The sequence below is a fragment of the Saimiri boliviensis genome, chromosome 2 (genome assembly GCF_048565385.1).
Source record: "Saimiri boliviensis isolate mSaiBol1 chromosome 2, mSaiBol1.pri, whole genome shotgun sequence".
NCBI classification, from domain to species: Eukaryota; Metazoa; Chordata; class Mammalia; order Primates; family Cebidae; genus Saimiri; species Saimiri boliviensis.
Genome location: NC_133450.1, coordinates 41858734 through 41882557, shown reverse-complemented (window position 1 = coordinate 41882557; position 23824 = coordinate 41858734). Strand labels below are relative to the sequence as shown.

The following is a 23824-nucleotide window of genomic DNA, read 5'->3' as shown; positions in this document are numbered from 1 at the left end:
CTTCCAGCTGAATTGACCTTTTTGTCATTATATAGTGACCTTCTTTGTCTCCTCTTATAGTTTTTGTCTTGAAATCTATTTTGTCTGATATAAGTATAGTGATTCCCACTCTTTTTCAATTTTCATTGGCATGGAATATCTTTTTCCATCTCTTTATTTTCAGTCCATGTGTGTTTTTAATAGGTGAAAAGTGTTTCTTGTAGGCAACAGATCATTGGGTCTTGCTTTTTCATCCATTCAGCCAGTCTGTGTCTTTTGACTGGAGAGTTTAGTCCATTTGCATTCAATGTTATCATTGATAAGTAAGAGCTTACTCCTGCCATTTTGTCATTTTCTGGTGGCTTTATGGTCTTCTATTCCTTCTTTCTTTCCTTCCTGTCTTCCGTTTAGTGAAGGCAATTTCTTTTTCTGGTGATATAATTTGTTTCTTGCTTTTTATTTTTTGTGTATCTGTTGTATTTTTTTTATTGGAGGTTACCATAAGGCTTGCAAATACTATCTTATAACCCATTATTTTAAGCTGAAAACAACTTAACACTGTTTGCATAAACAAGCAAAAAGAAAACTAGTAAAGACTCTATGCCTTAACTCTGTCTCCCTGCTTTTAAACTTTTTGTTGTTTCTCTTTATATTTTATTGTACTGTCTACATCTTGAAAAGTTGTTGTAGTTATTATTTTTGGTCAGTTCATCATATAGTCTTCCTACTAAGTACATGCCACAGTTAGAATGTTATATATTTTTTTCTTTGTGCTTACTATTATCAGTGAGTTTTATACCTTCAGATGATTTCTTATTGCTCACTACCATCCTTTTCTTCCTAATTGAAGTACTCCCTTTAGCATTTCTCGTTGGACACGTCTGGGGTTGATGAAATCTTTCAGCTTTTGTTTGTCTGGGAAAGTCTTTATTTTTCCTTTATCTTTGAAGGATATTTTTCCTAGATAGACTATTCTATGGTAAAGGTCATTTTCCCCCCCAGCACTTTAAGTATGTCATGCCATTCTCTCCTGGCCTGTAAGGTTTTCACTGAAAAGTCTGCTGCCTGATGTATTGGAGCCCCGCTGTATTTTATGTTGTTTCTTTTCTCTTGCTGCTTCTAGGCTCTTTATCCTTTGAGAGTTTTATTATTAAATACCCTTGAGGTAGTCCTCTTTGGGTTAAATCTGCTTGATATTCTATAACCTTCTTGTACTTGAATACTCATATCTTTCTCTAGGTTTGTAAAGTTCTCTTTATTACTCCTTTGAATATTACTCCTTTGAATAAACTTTCTACCTTTGTTTCTCTATCTCCTCTTTATGGCCAATAACTCTGCCTTTTAAAGACAACTTTCTAGATTTTGTAGATGTGCTTCATTGTTTTCTATTTTTTAAATCTCTTACTGTATTTTCAAATAGCCTGTTTTCATGCTGCCTATTTCTGTCTTCTGCTTAATTCTGCTATTAAGAGACTCTAATGCGTCCTTCAGTATGTCAATTGCATTTTCTCAACTCCAGAATTTTTGCTTGTTTCTATTTAATTATTTTAATCTTTTTGTTACATTTAACTGATAGGATTCTGAATTCTTTGTTTTATCTTGAATTTCATCAAGTTTCCTCAAAATGGCTATTTTCAATTTTCTGTCTGAAAGGTTACATATCTCTGTTTCTCTGAGATTGACTCCTGAGGCCTTATTGAGTTTGGTGAGGTCATGTTTTCCCGTATGGTCTTGATGCTTGCGGATACTCCTCAGTGTCTGGCCACTGAAGAATTAGGTGTTTATTGTAGTCTTCACTGTCTGGGCTTGTTTGTATTCATTCTTCTTGGGAAAGCTTTCCAGGTGTTTGAAGGGACTTGGGTGTTGTCATCTAAGTGTTTGGTCACTGAGGCTGTATCTGCATTAGGACACATCTTGTGCCCAGTAATGCTGTGGCTCTTGCAAACTTAGGCACCACCTTGGCGGTCTTGGATAAAATCCGGACGAATGAACTGATGACCAGGCAGAGACTGTTCCTCTCTTTCCTTACTTTCTCCCAAACAAAAGGAGTCTCTCTATCTCCGTGCTGAGCTGTCTGGAGGTGGGGGATAGATGGCATTAGTACCCCTGTGTACACCACCATTGGGACTGTGCTGGTCAGACCTGGAACCAGCACAATACTGGGCCTCACTGAAGGCCCACTGTAGCCACTACCTAATTACAGCCTGTGTTTACTCAAGACCCTAGGGCTTTGTGATCAGCAGGTGATGAAACCAGCTAAGCTTGTATCTTTCTCTTCAGTGTGCTGAGCTTTCCTGGGCCCTGGGATGGTTCAGACATGTTCTCTGCGAGACAGACCCTGAAGTCAGAAGTCTACATGGTGCTTTATTCTACTGTGGCTGAGCTGGCACTTTAACTACAAGATAAAGTTTTTCCCAATCTTCACTGTCCTTTCCACAGGCAGAGGAGTCTCTCCCTGTGGCCACCACCACTACAGGCCTACAGGGAGTACTGCCAGGCTACTGCAGATGTTCACTTAAGGCCCAAGGACTCTTTAATCAGCTTGTGGTGAATTCTGCCACGCCTGGGTCTCACCCTTCAGGGCAGTGGGCTCCCCTCTGGTCCAGGGCAGGTCCAGAAATGCCATTCAAAAGCCAAGACATGGAATTGGGAGCCCCAAGGGCCCACTTAGGGCTCTACCCTTCTGTGACAGAGCTGGTACCTAAGCTGTAAGACAAAGCCCCCTTTAATCTTCCGTCTGCTTTTATCAAGCAGAAGGAGTCTCTCCTTATAGCTACCACAGTTGGAAATGTGCTGGATCAAACCCAAAGCCAGCATGTCTCAGAGTCTCATCCAAGACCCACAGCACATATTACCTGATTGTTGCTGCAGATTATTCAGGGCCCAAGGGCTCTTGAATCAACAGATGCTGAATCCTGCCAGGACTGGGTTCTTCTCTTCAAGGCAGCAGGCTCCCTCTGGACCAAGGTTGCCTAAAAATGATGATCAGGAACTAGGGCCTGGAATGGGGAACCTCAAGACTCTGTCTTGTGCCCTATCCTATTGTAACTGAACTGGTATCCAAGTTGTAGAACAAAATTCTCTTTTCTCTCTCCTCTCCTTAGGCAGAAGGAAGGAGTCTTTTTTGGAGTTGTGAGCTACACTGCCTGGAGTTGGGGGAGGGGTGGCACAAGTACTCTCTTAGTTGCCCCAGCTGGTCACATGTCCCCTAAAATCCACTGGTTCTGAACCCAGTAGAACATTAGGATTTGCCTAGGAGTTGTAGTCTTTGATTACCTTTCAAGTTTATTTAGGATCCCAGAACAGTTTACTTTATGGTGGCAAGGCTTGCTGAAATTCAATTTCTGACTCCTTGGATGGGTGATTTCCCTCTGAGAAACCTGTTATGGTTTGAACATTTGTGTCTCCCTAAATACATGTGTTGAAATCCTAACCCTCAAGGTGATGGCATTAGGAGGTGGAGCCTATGGGAGGTGATAAGGTCATGAAGGCAGTAGCCTCATAAATTGGAGTGGTACCCTCATAAAATAGGGCTAAAGAAGCTCGTTTGCTCCTTCTACTATCTTCTTGGTACCTTCGACACAGGGAGAAGGTACCATCTATGAACCAGGAAACAGAACTTCACCAGAGAGTATATCTGCTGGCACTTTGATCTTGGAGCTTTTCAGTCTCCATAACTGTGAGAAATAAATTGTTATTGTTTTTAAGCCACCAGCATATGGCCTTTTGTTACAGCAGCTTGAATGAACGAAGACACTTACATGTTGCAAATGGAGAAACTCAGGCACAGGGAATGAATCAGTTTTTAAGGAGCTTCCCAGGGAAGTAGTAGTGGGATCACAATTTATTACTGGAGGTCTTTCAGTCTGTGATTACCTTTGGAATTATTAGGATTTCTCATGGACATCTTATTCATCAAGGATATAAAATTTGGACTTTTGATCTAATGTCTAAATGTGTTTATATATACATGCATATGGATACTGTAAATTGAAAATGTGTACACATAATACACATAACCTACAAACATCATAGTTTAGCCTACCGTACTTTAAATATGCTCAGAACACTTACTTTAGCCTACATATATTAGGTTGGTACATACACACACAGACACACACACACTACACACCCCTGATGTATATGTACCCACACATATGCACATATACACATATATATATATATATAGGTACAGATATATTTGTAAGATTGAAAGAAATCATTAGTATTCATTATGCAACTTTAAACTTGAGTTCTAGATCACACCACTGTGAATTAAGGTATTTATATATCTAGTGATTATCTTGTAAATAATGTACTTTTGCCACTTTTTTCAAAAGGGGCTAATTTGTTGAATGAAAAAATTTAAAATATATTTTATTGATTTTTAAAATCTCTTTTGGCATTTCCTAATTTTTTAATACTGAATTTACCTAGTTTTAAAAATTATACTATAAATACACACACACACACACACACATACACACACATACATGCGTGCGCGTGCTTGGATTATACCTCTCTTGGAGGCCCTTGTCACTATTACTCTAGTAAGAAATAGTAAGTGGATTGGCTTTTGCTTGTGCCTTTCCTTTTTTTCACATGTTCAATGTTTATAATGTCACTGCTTTGGTTTGCCAACCCAGAAAGTCAGCCCATCTGGGAGTCCTTCTTGTGCGTTTGTTTAGGGAGAAAACTGGTTTCCTTGGACTCCTTTGACCAATTTAGCAAAGTGAGGAAAGAGAGGAACCCAACATCGATTGCCTCCCTAGAAACATATGCATCACTCGTGGTTATTCTATCGTGTGTATACATGTGTGTATACATTCATATGGAGCAGCAGTTTTCTGCAGTGTGCTTTTCTCCACACTTACCTAAGTTTATAAAAACTGTTGCTTATTCTTTTTTTCCCCACTTGCTTAGCCCATGGAATGCACAGTGGATATCTCCATCACTCCCACCCTGCCTATATATAGGAAAGGACTTGTGGGCTTATTCTTTTGCTTGTCTCATATTAGTGAAAATCTAGCATCTTAGGTTTTTCTCTCATCACATTTACTTGTGTAGGAAATGGGGAAGCAAGGTTATATGAGTTCTTTATCTACAAGGACTGAGATAAATTTATTGATTATTAGCTTGATGTCCAGAAAGTTGTCTCTTTTTATAATTCATTAACTATAAATCAAAGAAAGAGTCCTTCAAGTCAATAGGTGACTTAAGGCATGTTTACATTTTCAGAATCTATTTAATGCTATCTGATTCCAAGTTAATTTCCTAAGCAAGGTTAAAGGAACAAACTTACCTTGCGCCTATTGGTGGATTAATTAGACTATAATTTTACATGGAACTACAGAGGTATACAGATTCTCTTTGACTTATGATGGGGTTGTGTATAAACCCATCATAAGTTGAAAATATTATCAGTGGAAAATGTGTTTAATACACATAACCTGCCAAACATCATAGGTTAGCCTACTCTACCTTAAATATGCTCATAACACTTATATTGGCCTAGAGTTAGCAAACTCATCTAGCACAAAACCTATATTTATAATGAATTATTGAATATCTCATGTAATTTATTGAATATTGAAAGTGAGAAACAGGATGGTTTTAGGGTACTTAAAGCACGGTTTCTACTGGATACATGTTGCTTTCACACCACTGTAATGTTGAAAAAAATCTTGAGTTGAACCATCCTAATTTGGGGACCATCTGTGTATGTATTTAATAGGATGACTATTAAGCTACTAGAAACTATTATGAAAAAATAATTTACCTTAAGAGTAGAGTTGCAGTTATGTTGTTATTTATTTATCATTTATAATGCCCAGGCAAAGTTTTTCTACTTCTTCATTTTTTGGGAGCAAAATCCAACAGACCCATGAATGAGGGTCCAGTCCTTTAGCAATAAACCTGAGTGGTTTAAATAAATCTAAACTGACACAGCTGAAGAAAAGACTCTGACAAGTGACATTTAAAATTAACATGTGAATTTTATATCTTCCCACTCAAACAATGTTTGCAAAGAGATATAAAAAGGAGGAGTCAGGAGTGTCTGTGGTGTGGTCGAGGAATGGTTGGGGGTTACCCCACCTGGAGCAGAGTGAGTGGAAGGGAGTGCAGGAGGAGGGAGATTAGAGAAGCCAGATGTGATGTGATGGTCCCTGGAAACTGGTGGGAAGGCTTTGGATTTTACTTTGAATGAGATTTGAAGCTATGAAGAGTTTTGATAACAGAAGCAATATGATAGAACTCATACATTTTAACAGGATTGCTCTGGCTGCCGCTTTGACAATAAAGATGGGTGACAGTAGCACCAGTTAGGTAGAATGTAGACAACAGATGAGGGCAGCAGGAGAGTAGCAGTGGAAATGCTGAGAATAGTCAGATTTTGGAGACATATACACATTTATCTCCAACATAATATTTTATATATATGCACGTATACTATTTAATAAATACATACATACTATTTTGAGAATAGAATGGACAGGATTTGCAGATAGACTGAATATGGAGTATGAGAGATATTGAAGATCATTCTAAAGTTTTTGCCCTGAGGAACTGGAGGGCAGGAGATACCATAAATTTAGAAGGGAAGACTGTGGAGGGAGTGAGTTTGGGCGGGTGAGGGTCCGGGAGGAGTGGAGATCAGGAATTTTGTTTTGGGAACACTAAGTCGGAGATGTCTATTAAACATCCCATTGGAGATACTGAATAAGCAGTTAGGTGTTGGAGCCTAAAGATCAGGGGAAAGATCTGGGCTTAAGATAGAAATATGGGAGTCATCAGCATTTGGGTGATGTTTAACACTGTGATTTGACATCACCAATGGAGTAAGCCTAGGCATGAAAGACATGTGGCCAATGATCCAGAGTTAAGGGAGGAAAAACTAGCAGGGATGAGAAGGAGCAGTCAGTGAGATCGGAGGAAACACACAGTATTTACTATCCTAGAAGCCAAAAAAAAAAAAAAAAAAAAAAAAAAAAAAAAAAAAAAAAAAAACTGTTTCAAGAAAGATAATGATCAGCCATGTCAAATGTGGTTGATAAGTTAAATGAGGATCATCTTAGTTTGGGTTCTCCAAGGCAGAAATGGTGGACAAAGTATTTATTTCAGAGATGATCCCAGGAACTGGAATGAGAGAGCAGGGAAGTGAGACAGCGGAATAAGAAAGCCAGTAAAGGGTGTGTTACTGAGATGGTTGCTGTAGACTGTGGGGTCAGCTCCACTGAGACATTTAAGAAGGATATAAAGCACCAACCACTATTTTCTGCTCAGAAAATGGGAAGCTGGGCCATGTGTCTGGTCCCCTGTTGGTTGAGGGTTTTCTTGAGAGTGTTAACTCTTTTCTACTTCTGGGCTTTGCAAGCTCCTGTGAATGAAACCTTGAGGCAGAAAGTAGAGAGAGGTGAGGTGGATGCCTGTTAAGGAATGCTGCTGGTGAGCGTAGAACCTTCTGCAGCTTTGGCTGAAATCAGAGGTGGGCCCAGGGAATGTGACATAGACCATAGAAAATATCTGCTTCAAAGACTGACAGCTGACTGCCAGATTTTACAAAGTGGATTTCCCTATTGACCTTGAGAAATCAATGTAATGGAGTGGTGGGGTAAGCCTGGTTGGAGTTGGCTAAGGAAGAGGACCAGGAAAGAGTATATAGACAGTACTAAAGGAGAGTGGAATCAAGAGGCTGGAGGGGAAGTGGGAGCAAGAGATTTTTTTCTTAAGATTGGAGAAATAATAGCATGTACACTGATGGGAATAATTCAGTAGAAAGGGAAAAATCTTTGACGCAGGAGAGAAAGAACTGATGGAACAGTATCTTTGAGTTGATTAGAGGCTGGAATCTGTACATAAATGGAGGATTTGACCTGAGATGGAATCACAAACAATTCATCTCTAATAAAAGGGAAGAAAGAATATATGGAAAGGAAGTTTGGTCCCTTCTGATTGTTTTTTTTGACATGGGGAAAAACATTCAAAATTTATTTTTCAGCAGACAGCATCAGTGGTACAATTACAGGATTTCCTCTGTGGATCATGCATTCACAAGACATTATCATCTCAACAGTGAGAAAGCCACTGCTGTGTTCTCTGTAACAGTATCCACTTTACAGTGTAAGCAGGTAGTATTGTTGTGTTCACTTACAATTCCAGAAGGAAAAGCACAACTTGGATTAAAAAAAAAAAAGAAAAAGAAAAAGAAAAAAATGGGGAATCCCAAAGTCAAGGTGCAACAACTTAAGAGATAAAACTTGGTGGTCTTAGGTCTTCCTTTCAATCCGGACCTCCCACATACAGGGAAAGACTTCTCTGCCCATAAGTTGGGATCTTTCTTTCTCCTTTCTTGTTAAATCATTAGAGCAACAGTAATTCATATGCTCAATATTATTATTTGTACAAAAGGAGATTACAAAAAAGTGGAATAAGGAAATAATCTTGAACATTCAGTTCTTCCCACCAATACATCAACTCTTAAGTTTAAGACAGGGCCTGGAATACTTCAGTGGTCTTAAAATAAGAAAGCAGAGACTATGACTACAAAAAGTAAAAAATGAGGTAGACAAATTAAAAGCTTCCATACCCAGGATTTGCCTGTTCCAACTTCATAGCCTTTCTGAAATACCCAGGAAAAAAAAATCTTCATAATTACTTGGCCTAAGTCGTACCAAGGAAATTAAATTAAAAAATTTGCAAGTAAACTTGTGATAGGAAACGTACTCTTCCATAAATTTCTTCTCAAGAATGAAAACCTAATTTTTCAATAGAGTAGGCACTGATACAGGAGTTAAGAAGAAATCAGTTAGGCAGACAGGGTATGGGAGTCCTCGGTAAGGCTTTTCTTTTTAATGAAAAGCAGTTCCAAATCATTATCTAACAAAGAGCAGCCTGTAAAGTCAAGCTGCAGACATACACAGCCAAGCTGGGAGCTTGCACTGGTGAATGCGGGCAGCAACTAGGGACTAGACATGTTGGCTCCATCTTCCCTTAGCTGCCAGCCATGTGTACAGTAAAGAGCAGACAAAATGGTGCCAGACATGGAGAGTTCACTAGCATAATAAGGTTAAGGTGAGGTGACTAGCTTTTGCGTGTGCTATGTAAACATCATACTTGATCAAACCAATCTGTGAGGCCTACCTAAATCAGACACCACCTCCTCAAGCTGGATTGTAAAATCAGGTACATCCATAGCCAGACCATCTTTTCCGCTTGGAAGAACCCTGTCTCTCAATAGAGAGAACTGTTTTTCTTTCTCTTTTCTTCTGCTTATTAAACCTCCACTCTTAAACTCCATATGTGTGTCTGTGTCCTAAATTTTCCTGTTGCCAGACGGTGAACACCTGGGTATACACCCCAGACAATGTAGCCCCTTCAGCACTGGAAAACCAAATTAAGTCACCTGAGATTCCTAGCTCAGGTGCTCACAGGAAGATGAAGGCATCTGAAAAGTGTGGGGAGGACATTTGCATGCTTGGGGCTCCAACCAAACTGTATTTAAATAAGCAGCAAAACATTGACACCCTAAGGACTAACATAAATCCATCTGGAGGCATCTTAAGGTTCTAAGGTTGAAATAATTTGATAATTCTTTTTTTTGAAAAGTACATTCAAAAGAAAACAAAAAGATGGGGACAAGGTCGGGAGCATATAAAACAAGTCTCTAAAAAGATGACAGACCTTGTCCATGTACCCATGTACAGTTGCCATGGAAATATATAGTACCCCTCACCTTAGTTAGGCTAAATAGTTGTCTTTTCCACTGTGGTTCAGTAAGTTCCAATGGTTCCACCTTGAAACAGTTAACAGTCTTTGGAAAAAGTCACTCTAGATTGCACAGAAGTTTTATGTGTACTGTTTGCTACAAGTAGCAGACCTACTTTGCCAGAACTGCTTCTTTCTAAACACCAGCAACAAACCATTCTAGTCTGTATTCGTTTTGGTGTGATTTATTTTTATTTTTCATTTTTTTGCAAAGCAGCAGAGAAACAATTATAGGAGTATAGTAATAATCTTTGTAAACATCATTTGCATCTCAGTAAGAACTGATGGTCTTTCATTCCTTTTTAGTGAAGGAGGGAGCAAGGTGATCAACTGAGAGTGAATGAGGTGGGGAGGTGCTGGCAGTTTGAGATCTGTCATCTAGGATTGCAGCACACAAAGTGGCCAGTTGGGGAGCTCTTGGTTACTGGTTTGCCAGGAGATGCATACAGAAAGTGAGGGTAAGCTTTTAGAAACTTTAATAGCACGTGACATTGCTATAACATTTTTACTGTATTTTAAAAAAGTATTGGACTATAATGGATTGGAAATAAAAACATCTAGTCCTCAAAACACATAGTTTAAGAGGCACTGGGCCAAGAGAGTAGGAGAAAATGGAGAAGGGAAAAGTAGAAAGATTGCTTCACTGCATTGAGGATCCACCTGAGACTAGCGGTCATGAATCTCATGTGAGGCTATTTGGTTCAAGAGTGTTTTCATCCAGCCTTGTTTAGCTGTGTTGATATAGGCAGTGTTGGATTTTATCAGAGTGTAGTTTTGCTAAGTGGGTTTAATGCAGTGGGAAGATGCAAGCGTTTAGGAAGTATTCAAGTGAGGTGTACAGAGACTGACCATAGCATTTTAAGCTGGGGGAAGAAGAAAGTGATGAGGAGGGTGAGAGGCAGTGAAGAAAGTGGTAGGATTGACAGAATCTAGGACCAGGAAGAATTAAGTTTGCTAGAGTTGGAATGTAGGACCAGGAAGGAGTGAACTAGAATTGTGGAAGGTGGTGATCGGAGAGTGGGATTCCTGATAATGAGATTCATCACAACAGTGCTCACCAACTGGGAAAGAATCTGAATGAATTATTTTATATATATATCTTTATGGACACAGAAATGTTCAGGATATGTTAAGTGAGAAAAGCTTACCAATTTGCAAAATTAAATTACAAAATTTACAAATATTTTTGGTAAAAATATAAACATTTTAATGCACAGAAGTCTTAACTGTGGCAATATCTGGATGGCTGAATCACAGATGCCTTTTACTGTTCTGTTTGATAATATCCTTTCTGTTTGTTTCGAGACAGCGTCTCACTCTGTTGCCTAGGCTAGAGTGCAGTGTAAACATGACTCACTGCAGCCTTGATCTCTTGGGTTCAGGCTCTTTCTTCAGACCCCCATGTAGCTGGAACTGCAGGCATGTGCCACAACGCCTGGCTTATTTTTATATTTTTTGTAGAAACGGGGTTTTCGCATGTTGCCCAGGCTGGTCTCAAACTCCTGGGCTCAAGCAGTCTGCTCATGTCAGCCTCCAAAAGTGCTGGGATTACATGTGTGAGCCACCATGCACAGCCTGTTTGATAGTACTCTTTTGTAGGCGTATCTTGGAGATACTGGGGATTCAGTTCCAGCCTATTGCAATGAAGCAAGTATTTCAATAAAGTGAGTCACACAAATGTTTTGCTTTCTTAGTGCATATAAAACTTATGTTTATCTAAAAAATACATACATTGGTTAAATATAATTTATTGCTAAAAAATGCTGCCACAGAGTCATAAAATGAGCACATACATTGGAAAAATAGTGCTGATAGACTTGCTTGGTGTAGGGTTGCTACAAACTTTCAATTTGTAAAAAAAACCAGTATTTGAAAAGCACAATAAAATGAAACGCAATAAAGTGAGGTTTGTGTGCTTTATTCTATTCTTATAGCTTTATTAAAGTGTAATTTGCATGTAAAATTCACCAATTTCAAGTGTACCATCCTATAAATTTTGACAAATGTATAGCTTTGAAACTACCACCTTACTCATAAAACATTTCTCTCATGCTAAAAGTTTCCCTTGTGCCCCTGTGCTGTCAATCTCCCCTCCTACCCGCTGGACACTGGAAACCAGTGATCTTCTTTCCATTACAATAGTTTTGTATTCTCTAAAATTTTGTATAGATGGGATCATATCATATGTCATCTTTTGTGTCTGGCTTCTTTCACTTAATGCTTTGGAGAGTCATAATTGTTCTTGTGTGCATCAATGTTTATATACTCTTTTAAAAAGTAGACGTATTTTAGATTCACACTAAAATTGAAGGGTAGGTACAGGGATTTCCCACCTATGCCCTGTCGCTACACATGTACAGCCTTCTTCATTATCAGCATCTCCCACTAGACTGATACATTTGTTACCACTGATGAACCTACCTTGGCACATTATCATCATCCAGGGTCCAGAGTTCACATTAGGGTTCACTCTTGGTGTTGTCCATTCTCTGAGTTTGGACAAATGTATAGTGATATGCATTCATCATTATAGTATCATACAGAGTAGTTTCACTGCCCTCAATATCTTCTGTGCTCTGCCCATTCATTCTTCTATCCTTTCTAGCCCCTGGCAATCACTGATATTTTTACTGCCTCCACAGTTTTTGTCTTTTCCATAATGTCATATGGTTGGAATCATACAATATGTAGCCTTTTCAGGTTGGCTTCTTTCACTTTGTAATATGCATTTAAATTTCCTCCATGGCTTGTCATGGGTTGATAGCTTATTTCTTTTTAGCACCAAATAATGTTCTACTGTCTAGCTTTACCACAGTTTGTTATCCATTTACCTACTGAAGGATATCTTGGTTGCTTCCAAGTTTTGTCAATTATGAATAAAGCTGCTATAAACATTCATGTGCAATTTTTGGGTGGACATATATTTTCAACTCCTTTGGATAAATACTAAGGAGAATGATTGCTGGTATGGTAAAAGTGTGTTTAGTTTGGTAAGAAACTTCCAAACTGTCTTCCAAAGTGGTTGTACCATTTTGCATTCCCACCAGCAGTGAATGAGAGCTCATATTGTTCCACATCCTTTCCAGCATTTGGTGTTGTCAGTGTTGTGAATTTTGGCCATTCTTAAAAGTGTGTATCTCATTGTTGTTTTAATTTGCCTTTTCTTGACAACATATAATGTGGAACATCTTTTTACATGCTTATTTGCCATCTGCGCATCTTCTTTAGTGGCGTATTTGTAAAGTTCTATGGCCCATTTTTCAATCAGGTTGTTTGTGTTCGTACTGCTGAGTTTTAAGAGTTCTTTGTGTATTTCAGATAACAGTTCTTTATCGGACAGTGTTTTGCAAATATCTTATTCCAGTCTATTCACTTGACTTTGTCTTTCATAGAGCAGAAATATTTAATTTTAATAAAGTCCAGCTTATGAATTCTTTCTTCTGTGGATTGTGCTTTTGGTGCTGCATCTAAAAAATCATCACCAAATCCAGATCATCTAGATTTTCTCCTATGTTATCTTCTAGGGTTTTTTAGTTTAGTGTTTTACGTTTAAGGCTGTGATCCATTCTGAGTAAATTTTTGTGAAGGGTGAAATGTCTGTCTAGATTTTTTTTTCTTTTTTTTTGCCTATCAATGAATACCCTGTTGTTCCAGCACCAATTGTTGAAAAGACTCTTTGCTCCACTGTATTGCCTTTGATCCTTTGTCGACCATCAGCTGACTGTTCGTATGTGGGTCTAATTCCTGGCTCTCTGTTATATTCCATTGATCAATTTATTCTTTCACCAATGCTAACATTGTCTGTAGTTTTATAGCATGTCTTGAAGTTGGGTAGTTATCAGTCCTCCAACTTTATTCTTCTTCAAAATTGAGTGGACTGTTCTCGTAATTTGTTCTTTTTTATGTGGAAGAATATACTTTTGTATGAATAGACCACAGTTTATCTACTCACCAATTGGTAGACTTGGGGTTGTTTCCAATTTTTGACTATTACGAAGGAAACCGTTATGACCCGGGAGGAGGTACTCGCCTTACAGGCTGAAGTTGCCCAACATGAGGAGGAACTGAATTCCCTGCAGCGGAAGCGGGCAGCGGTCCTTTTGGCGGAGCAGAAACCGCACCCAGAACTGCTGGTTCCGTTGTGTGTCGCCGCTGCCTCCGAAGGCCTTTCTGTCCCGAAAGGAGATTCTGTGCTGTAGCCGGCAGCTACTGTGGCCCGAGCTGGGCGTACAAGGACAGCTGCGCCTGGTGACCGTGTCCATGCTAGTCATGGCCTGCCTTGGTTTGGCCGTCCACTGTCACAGTACTTGGTAATGGCCGGCGTGGGCTGCCTTGGCCTTGCGGACTATGACGTGGTGGAGACGAGCAGCCTGGCCAGCCAAGGGCTGCATGGCGAGGCACCGGCTGGCCAGGCTAAGGCCTTTTCGGTTGCCTTGCTAATTCGGTGGTGGAATGTGTGCCCTCCACTCAGGCCCTTACGCCAGCCACTGCCTTGAACCTGGCCCGCAGATACGATGTGGCCAACCACCCACAACACGCGCACTCGCTACCTGGTTCATACCTGGTTCATGACGCATGCGTGCTGGCGGGTCGGCCGCTGGTATTACCTGGTTCATGACGCATGCGTGCTGGCGGGTTGGCGGCTAGTACCAGCCAGTGCCTTGCACGTCGAGGGCCAAATCACAGTCTACCACCATGACTGTGGGCCTTGCCATCGCTGCGATTTCCCCCAGCAGCCACCCCCAGCGGAGACTGACCAACTGCGCGGACGGTGGGCTGCCGGGTGTCGTGGGCCTTGGAAGTGCTGGTAATCGCTGTGAGTCGGGGCTCCTCTTACAGAGGCAGCCTGTTTCTCTTTGATGCCACAAGAGGGCATTTCCGCTGTATTTGGCTGCAGAGCCACAGGCCCGACTGTGCGGCTTGCAGAGAATGGCCCACCGTGACCGATCTGCTGGACTATGAAGCCTTCTGTGGTTCCTCAGCCACCGATAAAATGCCACTCCCTGCAGTTACTGAGCCCAGAGGAGCGTGTTTCTGTCACCGACTATAAGCCACTTCCGGATTCTGGGGCACCCCACCTGTTGCTGGACATCAGGCCTCAGGTGGGGTGGACATCTGTCGTTTGCCTCATGGCCTATACATCCCTCTGAAACATTTGGAACACAGGGATGCGGAGAGCCTGAAACTCTTAGGAGAAGCAATCTGGGAAGGGAGGCCGAGCACACAAGAAAGGGCTGCTCTCCATATTTATGTGATTTGCATACTAGGAAATGAATCACAGAAAGCTGTGATGATTCTCCAATACTTAGCAGCAGCTCAAGGGTTAGACTCTTTAACAGTTTGGGATGTTGTGGGGGGCCTCATGGCCTGGGCTCCAAAATCGATGGAACATTTCCACAGTACTAAGGTGACTGGTATAGTCTGATGGGAAAGATTTGGATTTCCATAATACCTCAAAGATATATTTTTTTGCATTTTTCAGTAATATACATAGGAGCCAGGGATTCTACGGTATCTGTAAATACACGGACTCCTTTTTTATAAGGAGTTTTAAAAATTGTTATGTATTGGATGACTTATTATTAGATTATACTGTTTCTGAGAGCCATTGTTTTTTTTCAGCACATGGAAGGTGTTCTAAACATGTGAGATGTAACGTGACAGGATTTTGTATTTTAAACTGCAGATCATTTACCTGTCCTTATTTTTTACTTTCCCCAGTCAAAATGCTCTCTAAATCATTTTATACCTGGAATTAAGGTGCAGTAAAGGTAGTCTTATCAAGATTAAATACTTAGGATCACTTTACTGTTTAGTTAAGAAATGCTTGGCTCTTATTAATATTTCAGATGATAGAATACATCCTACAGAAACACATGTTTAAAATGTAAATTGTTTTAATTATTCAGAAAGTGGGTCTTTCTATTTGGTATTTTGAATGAGTATCAAAATGAGATCTTTAAGGTTTACCAAAATAAAAGGAACCACCTCTGTAGTCTGAAGAAAAACCCCAAAATGTTATGAATACTCATGTATAAGTATTTGTGTGAATATATGCTTTAATTTTTCTTGGGTAAATACCTAGGGGTTGACTTGCTGCGTTATATGGCAGATGTACACACATTTAGCTCCACAAAAAAAAAAAAAAAAACTGCCAAAAAAGGAAGAGTGGGGTGGGTGAGAAAGGAAAAAATAATTGCCAAAAGGTTTTCCATGGTGGCTGTACCATTATGTATTCTTCCCAGCAGAGTATGGCATTTCCAGTTGCTTTACAACCTCTATAATACTTGATATTGTCAATTTATTTTTATTTTAGTCATTCTCATGGTTATAAGACGTTCTCTCATGTTGGTTTTAATTTGCATTTTTCCAGTGCCTAATTATGTTGACATCTTCTCATATGCTTATTTGACTTCTATACCTCTTCTTTGGTAATGTGTGTGTTCAAATCTTTTGTTCACTTAAAAATTATGTTTGTCTTATTATTACAATATGAGGGTTCTTTAGTGTGCCTGCAAGTTCTTTTTCAGATATATGTTTTACAGATATTCTCCTGTAGTCTGTGGCTTACCTTTTAATTTTTCTAACAGCATGCTTTAAACAGTAAAAATTTTAAATTTTGATAAAATCCAATTATTGTTTTTTCTTTTGTATTTAGTGCCTTCTGTGTTCGTCATGAGAAATCTTTGCCTAATCCAAAGTCAAAAGAATTTTCTCCATTGTTTTTTTCCTGGAAGCTTTATAGTTTTAGATATTAAATTTGGATCTGTGATGCATTTTATATTTTTGCTTACATTGTGAGCTAAGGGTCTAGGATCATTTTTTTTCATATGCACATCTAATTATTTTTACAGCACTTGTTGAAGATTATCCTTTCTCAGTTGCATTACCTAGGCATTTTTCTTGAAAATTATTTATATACGTTTGAGGTTATTTCTGGAGTCTCTGTTCTCTTTCATTGATTTATATGTCTGTCTTTATGCTAATATCACACTGCTTCGATTACTGTAGGTTTATGTATAATAAGTGTTGAAATCAAGTAGTGTAAATTCTTCCACATTTAAAAAAAATCCTGTTTTAGGTAATCTAGGTCATTTTATTTCCATGTAAATTTTAGAATTAACTCGTCATTTTCTATGAATAAATTCTCCCTGGATTTTCTTGTTTGCACATTAAAATTTGCCAAGAAAAAGAAATAAACGGCATATTGGTAGAAAAGGAAGAAGTAAAACTCTTTATTTGCTGATTCAATCTCACAGTGACTCATTTCCTCGTGTGGTTTATGAGAATTTTGCTAGTTTGTCTTCAGTGAATTTCCTCTATACCCAACATCCAGAAGACCCATATACTCTGAACTATGAATTAGAATCTACATAAAAGCTACTAGAATTAATAAATGAGTCTAACAACATGCAAGGCAAAATATATAAATTTTTTTATATACTAGCAATTAAACTTAAGACAATATTATTTACGATAAAAATATGTTACTATTTACAATAGAAAACAATATTATTTACATCAGCATAAAAAATTTGAAAGACTTAGGGAGTGGTTTAACAACTGTGTACTGTTGAAAAGGATGACCTTGCTCCCAGTCTTGGGGGAAAGCATTTAGTCTTTTACGATTAAGTCTGCTGTTGCTTGTAGATTTTTCATAGACGTTCTTTAAAAAGTTGAGGCAGTTTCCTTCTATTCCTAGTTTGCTGAAAGTTTTGATCAAAAATAGATGTTGAATTTTGCCAAGTGCTTTTTCTGCATCTGTTGAGAAGATCATATGGTTTTCTTTGACTGGTCTGTTAATATGTTGAATTACATTGAGTTTTGAATGTTGAACCAGTCTTGTATTATTGGAATAAACTCCACTTGGTCTTATGTATTATCTCTTTTATGTTGAGTTTCTTTGGATAAATTTTAAGATTTTTGTGTGTCTATATTCTTGTTCATGAAAAATATTGTTCTAAATTTTCTTTGCTTAAGTGGAGAGTAGAATAATAGTTGCCAGAGTCTGAAGGGTAGTGTCAAGGGGGCCATAAAGTGGGGATAGTTAATGGGTATAAAAATACAGTTAGAATGAATAACTTCTAGTATTGAGTAGCACAATAGGGTGATGCTAGTGAACAATAATTTATTGTATATTTTTAAATAACCAAAAGAGTGGAATTGGAATGTTCCTAACACAAAGAAATGCTATAGGCTTGAGGTGATGGATACCTCAATTACCCTGATTTGGTAATTAAAAATTGTATTTCTGTATCAAAACATCACAGGAACCCCATAAATATGTAAAACTATAATGTACACATAATTAAAAATAAAAATTAAGATAACTTTTCCTTATAGTTTTTCCCTAGTTTTGATTTCAAGATAATTTTGACCTCATAGAATGAATTGGGAGCTATTTCCTAATCTTCCATTTTTTGAAGTGTTTGGAAAAGCTGATATTTTGTCTTAAAATGTTTACTGTAATTTCTTAGTGAGGTTATCTGGTCCTGGAGGCTTTTTTAAAAAAGCTACACATTCAGTTTCTTTAATAGATATTAGGCTATTTTTGTGGTTTGTTTCTTCTTGAGTAGCTTTGATAATATATGTGTTTCAAGAAACTTGCCCATTTCATTAACTTTCAAGTTTATTGGCGTAATGTTGTTCATAATTATTCCAGTTAGCCTTTTAATGTCTCTAGGATTTGAAGAGATGTCCTTTCTCTCCTTTCTGAGAATGGTGCCTTCTCTCTTTTTTATCTTTATCAGTGTGACTAGAGGTTTATCAATTGTATTTGTTTTTTCCCCAAAGAAATAACATTTTGTTTCATTTTTTTCTGTTATTAAAAATATTTCTTTGATTTTTGCTTTTATCTTTATTTTTTCCTTTCATGGGCTTACTTTGTTATATTTTGCTCTTTTTTTTGGTCAAATTTCTTAAAATGGAAGCATTGATTTTAAATCTTTGTATGTTTATAATATAAGGACTGCTTTTGCTACATTGCATAAATTTTGGCATATTTTGTCTTCATTTTTATTCATTTCAAAAAATTTTAAAATTTCCCTTTGACTTCTTTCAATCATGGGATAATTATAAGTATGTATTTAGTTTCCAAATATTTGGGGGAACTGTCTAGAAACCTTTTTTTTTATTGCTTTCTTATTTAACTCTGCTTCAACAACATTTGTATGTGATAATTCCTTTTAAATGCGTTGAGACTTGCTTTGTTGCCCAGATTATGGTCTAGGTAATTGTCCCACGTGCACTTTATAAGAATACTTATTTTGCTTTTGTTGGTTGTTCTATAAATGCTGATTAATTTTATTGATAATATTTTTCTAGTGTTTTATGTCCTTATTGAATTTCTGTCTACTTTTTCAACCAATTATTGAGGTTCTGGTATCAAAATACCCAATAATACTTATGAATAGTTTATACATTTATCCTTCTAATTCCATCAGCATTTGCTTAATGCATTTTGAAGTTTTTAATTATCTGAATAAACATTCAAGATTGCTATGTACTCCTGATGACTTGATCCCTTTATCATTATGAAATGATCCTTTTCTTTAGTAATTTTTTTAATTCTGAAATTTAAACTTAGTATAGCCACTCATTTTTATTTTGATTAGTTTTATTGTGGTATATCTTTTTTCTATCTTTTTTACTTGCAATAATTCTGTCTTTTTACTTAAAGTGTATTTCTTGTAGATAGCATACATAGTTGAGTATTGTTCTTTTATCCAGTTTTCTAATCTGTTTTTCAGTTGGTGAGTTTATACTATTTCCATTGAAGGTGATTATGGTTGGATTTAAACCTACCATTTTTTTATTTGTTTTCTGTTTGTCTTATCTGTTCTTTGTTCTTTTTGCTTTGTTTCCTACCTTCTTTTGGATTAAATGAAAATTTATTAACGTATTTTAGGCTTTTTGTTGCTTATTAGTTCTTTTTTTGTTGTTCAATGGTTGCTATTGAGTTTACAGTATAACTTTTACATTTATCACCATCTACTTTCAAATAACATTATAGTGCTTCCCACATATTTTAAGAAGCTTAAAATTGTATACTTCTATTTGTTCTCTCTTGGTCTTTGTGTTGTTGTCATACATTTTACTGCCACATATGTTTTACACCCAACTGCTATGGACTAAATGCTTGCATCTCCACAACTCACCTGTTGAAGCCTAATGCCCGATGTGATGGCATTTGTAGGTGAAAGCTTTGGGAGATAATTAGGTCAAGAGATTGGATCCCTCATGAATGGGATTAGTCTCTTTATAATAAGAGACATGAGAGAGTTTGCTTTCTCTTTTTTTGCTCTCTGCCATGTGAGATTACCAAGAGAAGATGAAGTCTGTAAACCTAGGGGCAGGCTCTAAAGAGACCCTAATCTTTTAGTGCCTTAAACTTGGACTTACCACCCCCCAGAACTGTGAGAAATAAATATTTGCTGTTTAAGCCACCCAGTCTGCTAATTTGTTATAAACCCATACATATATGGGTTTATAATTTTCTTCCTATTGGTAAAATTTTTGGTCAATTGTTTCTTCAAATATTTTTGCTACACTTCTCTTCTCTGAGACTCCAGTTATATGTATGGTAGGACACATAATGTTGTCTGTTTTTGAATCTCTTTTCTTAAAAGGTCTTTTTTCTCTGTGTGTTTTATTTTGGCTAGGTTTTATTGCAGTATCTTCATGTCCCTTACTCTTCTACAATGCCTAATCTTGTTAATCTCATCAGTGTATTTTACATCTCGGTTATTGTATTATTCATCTCCATAAATTTGATTTATATCTGTTTTTATCTTCCAGTTCTGTTCTCAATATGCTTTTTTGGAGTACATTTATAATAGCTGTTTTAACTGCCTTGCCTAATAATTCTATAATCTCTGTCATTACTAGGTGTGTTTCTAGTTATTGAATCCCTCCGACTCCCACTGCAGATTTTTCTTTTTTGCCTGCCTGCTAATTTTTGGTTGGATGTTATATATTGTGAATTTTATATTGTTGGATAGCGGTTCATTTTATTTCTTTAAGTATTTTTGGTTATATTCTGGAAGGCAGTTAAGCCAGCTTGAATTCATCTAGTTTTGTTGAAACTTGCTTTTAAGCCTTTTTAGGTGGGTACAAATCATCCTGTAATCTACTGCTAATTTGGCCCTACTACTGAGGCAATCAGCCTTTAAGCATTCCATTTTATACTCTGTATATTAACATTTTTTTTTACACACTGGCTGGTGAGAACATAAATTATTCCCAGCTTTTTATAAGCTCTAGGGATTTTTTGATTGTACCTTTCTGGTGGTTCTTTCCCTGGCCTTGTTAGTTTCTTAATACACATGTGCTGATCTGTACTCAAAGACTCAAAGGAAATCCTCTGCAGATTTCCAGAGCACTCTGTCTGTGAATGTCTTTTCTGCAGTTCTTTACCACACAAATCCTAGTCACCATCATTTCCCCAAACTCCATCTGCTTCTATTCAACTTAGCAAGACTCTGTTCTGGGTCTGTTTGGGCTCCCCTTCCCTGTCCCATGATATGCTCTCCAGGCAGTGAGTTGGGATCACTTTAATCATTTTTTCTTTCTCTCAAGGATCACCACTTAGCATTGCCTGCTTTCCTGCTTCTTTAAAATCATTATTTTGTATATTTTGTCCAGTGTTGTAGTTATTTAAGGCAGAAAGATAAATTTAATCCTTATTACTATATTATGATCAGAGCTGGATTCCTTAACTAACTTTTCCACATGAAACTACAATAATTATAAAACAATACCACATTACACACAATATCTTAAAGGATATAAATGCCATTCTATAAAGTATTATAGCATATTTTCTTTCAGTCTTTTTTGTCAATAAAAAAGTTTTTAGGCAATATTGTTAGTAAACAATAAAAAGTAAACTTTTTTTGGTCAATAAAAAAGCTTTTAGGCAATATCGTTAGTAAAATGAGTCTTTGGAGTTATTTGACCCTACAATTTATTATCGATGTTCCATATTTAATCTTTTTTATCTTGAGAATATTACCCTCTTTAAGACTCATTTTCTTACCTATAAAATGTATGGACAATTTTACTTTCCTTGCAATATTGTAGCAGAGATTGGAAATAAAAGGGGAAATGTTCAGTAAATAGTAGTTATTAATGGTTTCAATCACACTATGTATGCAGCTTCATACCCTCATTTTAAAACAATTATAAACATTTGACATATTGTCCTATAGCATTGATTGATGCATAATGAATAACCCAACACATACATAATAGATGTACATATGTTTTAGAGTAAATATAATATTTCGATACTGTCATATAATCTGTAAAGATCAAGTCAGGGTAATTGAGATATCAATCATCTTAAATATTTATCTTTTTTATGCTAGGTCTTCCTTTATTTTTGGATATCTGGATTATTTACAGTTTTCCCCCTTAATATATTATCATATCTGTGGCTGGCTTATCTATATTTAAAAGTTGTTAATACAGCCAATTTGAAGATAAGTCTTGATTTGAAACATGTTTGCTATCTCCCTGCATTAGTTCACCTGAATTTAACTGGGTCTCAGCAGTCTCAACTCTTCACTGTGCTTTTCCTGCCCCTTCCCGTTTCTTCTCAAGAGAAGACAATTTCTTGTGCATTATTTTCATGGTAACTGAGAAGAGGAACTGAGTAGAAAGGCATTGGGCTGCTGAGGCCCAGGACACATCCGGTATAGAATTCTCTCTACTCTGTTTTGTGCTTTGGGAGATACAGACCTTGGTTTAACTGCCCTCATCACAGCTCATGGTTTCTCTTGTTTTATTCTCTTTCAGGGTGGGGAGTTAGCTCTAGTCTGTTTGGATGCATAATTCAATCTCTATTGACTGTGTTGCATAAATTGTTTACACTTTGGTAAAAATGTTTCATTAATCTTTCTTGGTAAGCAGTTACAATTGTAAGAATTTGATTTTAAGAAGAAAACAGATGAGACTCATACTAAAACATTGAATTCATATATAGGATATATCCAAAAGCAAATTTATTAGCCTTATCTGTTTGATTTTTTCATAAAAGGCAATCATTTGTTAAAGAAGGTTCAATTTTCTTATTTTTGTTGTTGTTGTTGTTGTTTTGAGATGCAGTCTTGCCCTGTCACCCAGGCTAGAGTGCAATGGTGCAATTTCGGCTCACTGCAACCTTCGCCTCCTGAGTTCAGGCGATTCTCCTGCCTCAGCCTTCCTACTAGCTGGGATTATAGGCATGTGCCACCATGCTTGGCTAATTTTTTGTATCTTTAGTAGAGACAGGGTTTCACCACGTTGACCAGGCTGGTCTCAACTCCTGACCTTGAGATCCACCTGCCTTGGCCTCCCAAAATACTGGGATTAAAGGTGTGAGCCACCACGCCCAGCTCAGGGGTCATTGTTTTACTGAGAATGGGCCAACTGAAATATTGATTTGTAGATAGAGCCTTCTTGGGAAAAGAGAGCCCATGAGTTGTAAAAACCTGTGAAATGTAAGTATATAATCTCAAATGGGCCGTGATGTTTGCTATTGCAAACTCGCAGTGTCCTTGCTTGAAAAGGTATAACTCTTTCCCTGAAAGGGTTATAGGCTTATCCCATTATCTGAAGAGAAACCCCCATGCCACAACCAATCAGGAATGAAATGGGATAAGAGGATAGATAGGCACTTTTTCCTGGTTCATCTCAGGCTTTTTTCTGTCATGCTGGGTTTGCCTGGCTTCTTCACAAACCTTTCCTTTTTCTCCTACTGTCTTTCCACCAGAGCCCTGGCTGCCATTGACCCCTTCTTTCGTGCTTACTGCCCAGGTCCAGTGGCCATGGACATTTTTCAGAATATTCACCTGAAAACAAATATTTTTTTGAATAACATTTATTCATAGCCCAATTTAGATGCATTTTTTAATTCTAAAAATCCTTTTCTTACATGAGTAGGGGAGGTACAAAGTGAGCAAAGTGGGAAGAGAATCCATGTGTAACACCCCAAATGGTGACTATTCACAAGAGTGCCAAAATGTCCCCAATTACTGAATCATTTTTTATTCCGATCATTAGTCTAAGCTATCCATTATCATATAAACAACAGAACTAC

General features: G+C 37.5%; 1 protein-coding gene and 1 pseudogene across 1 annotated transcript in view; both read left to right on the top strand.

Moving 5' to 3' along the window:
* Nucleotides 1-23824, top strand: part of SYT16 (synaptotagmin 16) — a 284745-nt gene that overhangs the window by 33127 nt on the left and 227794 nt on the right. The window lies entirely within an intron of this gene.
* LOC101043832 (adenylyltransferase and sulfurtransferase MOCS3-like) lies at nucleotides 4399-18613 on the top strand (annotated as a pseudogene).